This window comes from Panicum virgatum, chromosome 5N, assembly GCF_016808335.1.
Source record: "Panicum virgatum strain AP13 chromosome 5N, P.virgatum_v5, whole genome shotgun sequence".
NCBI lineage: Eukaryota > Viridiplantae > Streptophyta > Magnoliopsida > Poales > Poaceae > Panicum > Panicum virgatum.
The window spans coordinates 24630928-24634561 of record NC_053149.1 but is presented as its reverse complement, the minus strand read 5'-3'; the positions used below and the strand labels follow the sequence as shown (position 1 = coordinate 24634561).

Genomic DNA, 3634 nt, shown 5'->3' with positions numbered 1-3634 from the left:
TCTTTTAAGCGTATGTTCCGGACCTTCGCTGGAATGATCAAGAACCAGAGGGACATTCTAGTTAATCAGCAGAGGAAGAAGAAGAATAGCAAAAAGTTGAGAGATAACCAGAAGAGGATGCACACTGCTATGCAGCTACAGCCACCGCTTTCACCTATCTCTCCAAAGCCCGAGGCAGCAGTGATTCCTTCAGTAGAGCAGATGATTGAGACCTTCCAGGGTATGGACTTTGGACAGTATGACCACCTGGGCGAGAGGATGTTCTTTGAGTTGGAGAGTCAGCCAGGTGGTTCTTCTTCAGCTCACCAGTTTCCTAACGGACCTCCGCCATGCTTTGCACCACAGTACCATCCCAGTCCACAACTTTTTGCTTCAGGCTCACAGATGTTTACAGGACAGTTTGTGGGTTCTCAGTTTGCTAGACCGTTCTCAGGGCCCCTGCCGTTCACTTCCAGTTTTATGGGGCAGACTCCACCGTTCAGTGCAGGAGCTCAGTTTGGGACTTATGTCAGCTCGTCGAGAGTCCCAGGATTGTTGGCGACACTTCCTATAGCTCCTGCACCACAAGTATTTACCTTTCCAAGTACTAGTATCTTTTCCTTTGACTATTTTTATATAAGTTATCTTCTTTATTTACTTGAGTCAGCTTTACTTTCCACAAGTATTTACCTTTCCAAGTACTAGTACTTGCCTGCGGGAGTAAGTTTTACCTCTAGTTCAGGTTGAGTTCTCTTTCTTGATTGTCGGAGTTAGTCTTACGGGTTTTCTCGCTCGTACTAGTGCAACTCAAGTTAGTTCACTAGGTTGAGGGGGGTTCTCTTGAAGGCCTCAAGAGAAATCTTAGTACCGAGAGCAGACATGGTGTCTGACTCAGTGCTAGCTAGAAAGTGTGTTCCACCCCACAGTACCGCAGTGGTAGGCGGCAAGTGGTGACAGCCTTGTCCGTCCCTCGTAGTTCACCACATTTGGGTGTTTTCATAGCAGTAGGATTGCCAAAAGTATGTTGGGCCCCTTCTCACCCCTGTCTGCGCCCTTCGCTTAGGCCGCCGAAGTAAGCTCCTGGTTCCGACATCAAGATAGAAGCTTAGATTAGTTCTAGTGAGGCTAGCTCAGTAGTTTAGAAGTGTTTCAGGAGTCCTTTCTCGCTCGTTGTCCTCCCAGCTGCTACCTCTCTAAGGTATAGAATCTCCTGTGTGTCACGCGGTCATAGCTTGACCATTTATCTCATCAGTTATCTGGCTTACCCCTGCTGAATTAGTCGGTCGATAACTTCAGTAAAGGTTGTCACTACAGTTTACGACACACTTTACCGTAGTGCTTCCCTGAGGATTTCACGATACCCTGGAATACTCCAAGGTGAAGTGCTACACCGATGAATTCTGTGCACTTGCAGAATACCTATTCAGATTGAACATAAGAGACACCAACAAGCATTTCTGGCGCCGTTGTTGGGAAAGCAATTGGCCAAAGTTATCGTATAATTGAGTGAAAAACCTTACTGTTTTATCACTGCTAGTTTTAGCGGGCTTACCATTGCTCTCTCTGTCTCTCTCTCTCTCGTTTATTCGATGCAGAGCAGTGCATGAGCAATTTTGATCTACCATCCAACTTCGATATGAATCCTTAGAGAATTGGGGGAATTGTGAGACACCGCGTCGTCCCACCCCAGAAGAAACCCACTTGGAATCCTCGTTTGTCAGTCTCAGCACCACCCATGGCCAAGACCTCTCAGACAATACTCGGCCCCGTCCAGCAGCCACATCCCTACTGGACTGAACAATGACCAAGGTAATGATGGCTTTGAGCTCAAGTCGGGACTGGTGAACATGGTTCAAGCGAGTCCATTCTGTGGCAATGTATTAGAGGATGCCAACGCTCACCTTCAAAACTTCTTGGAAGTGAGCAGTACCATCAACCCCAGAGGTACCACAATGGATAATGTTCATCTTCGACTGTTCTCGTTCTCCTGGCTAGGCAAGGTGAAGACATGGTTTTACACCAACAAAGCAGACTTCACCATATGGGAAGCTTGTTCCAATGCATTCCTGACGAAATATTTCCCGGTGGGTAAAACCAATGCCCTCCTAGGTAAGATCTCTAGATTTCAACAGCTCCCGGATGAATCCATTCTAGAAGCTTGGGAGAGATTCCAGGAATACATCGCAGCATGCCCCCATCATGGCATGGAGGAATGGCTGATTATTCAGAGTTTCTTCAATGGCCTGAACACACCAGCTCAGAACCACATCGATGTAGCATCAGGTAGTTCCTTCCTTTTGCTCCGCGTCGCAGCAGCGAAAGCGCTGGTAGAGAAGATTGCTTCCAACCAGAGTTGGAAAGGTGAAAGACAGCAACAGCCCCGCAAGGGAATCAATCATATCGACAACATCGATATGCTTGCTGCCAAGATGGACCTTCTCATGAAGAGACTGGAGTCTCCACACCAGGAGGCCAACCAAGTTATGGATTCTCGCATGACATGTGAGACTTGTGGAGAAACTAGACACACGGGCAATTCTTGCCCGATCAGTCAGGAGGAAGCTCACTTCATTGGACCGAACAACTCCAACAGCTCTGGCTTCCGTCGAGGTACAAGCGGAGAAGAGTGCCGACAAACCCGGCACTTCCCCCGACTCCTCCTCACCCTCCTCCTCTTCTTCTACACCTCCTAGTCTACCTAAGCATCTAGGATGAAGGCCTCAAGCTCCAAGGGAGGAAGGGTGAGTTGAGAGGGTGAGATGTGTGTGTTCATTCCTCTACCCTCCCCTTGTGTTTATAGGAGGGAACCACGGGGTGAGCTGCAGCCGAGCCTCATCAAACCGCCATCACCAGCCAGTTTGAGACCTCCACGTGGAACCTAAAGGCGGTGGGGCCCACGGGTAGGTCGGCCAGCCTGCTTGGTCGGCCGGCTTCCCAGTGGGCCCACCGACCTTGCATTTTGACCTGTGGGTCGATTCCTGGGCCCACTTGTCAATGGAATGAGGTTTATCTTTTGTCATGTCGGTTCCTTGCTCTGGCGGGCCCTATACTCCATATTCTGACACGTGTCGCATCCTGATTCGTCGGAACGTTGTGTCTTGGATTAAACCACACCATTATGCTGCAAAATTAGCTCAAAATCACCTGCACACATTCTAGAACATCATCTGTGGAATCTATTAGTAAATAAATCTATCCTAGCATTTATTCCACATTTTGGTTCCTTTTTTGTGCAGGAGTTGATGGTAAAAATTGGTCGTTAGTGACCGTCAACAAGATCCCCCACACTTGGTCCTTTACTCGTCCCGAGTAAAGGTCAGGACTGAGGTAAAGCGGTAGCTTCCTGATAGAATATCCTGGACAAAAGTTATTCCATACCAAGCTCTTGCTTGTGAACTTGAATGTGTCTATCATGATATCTTGAGTTGTTGAAGAATGGAATGATCTTGGCTTCTAGTGTCATCCCGTTATGTTGCCAGACTTGGGGATTTTTAAAAGATTTTTTCCCGAAAAATTGTTCATGGTCTTACTCTCTTCCATGGGTCTCTCAGAGTCGCTCATAGCTTCTTACCAGCATTTATCTTTATTTTACCTCACCGGCTCTGATGGTATATGTGGAGTTTCGATGGATGAGGTAGAATGCCATCTGCTTGGC

General features: G+C 47.8%; 1 non-coding gene across 1 annotated transcript; it reads right to left on the bottom strand.

Annotated features, from left to right (window-relative positions):
* Positions 1–2078: 2078 nt before the first annotated feature.
* On the bottom strand, positions 2079–2185 carry LOC120677053. Its single transcript, XR_005676118.1, has one exon. It is a non-coding gene; the product is annotated as a small nucleolar RNA R71 (small nucleolar RNA).
* Between the last annotated feature and the right edge of the window lie 1449 nt (positions 2186–3634).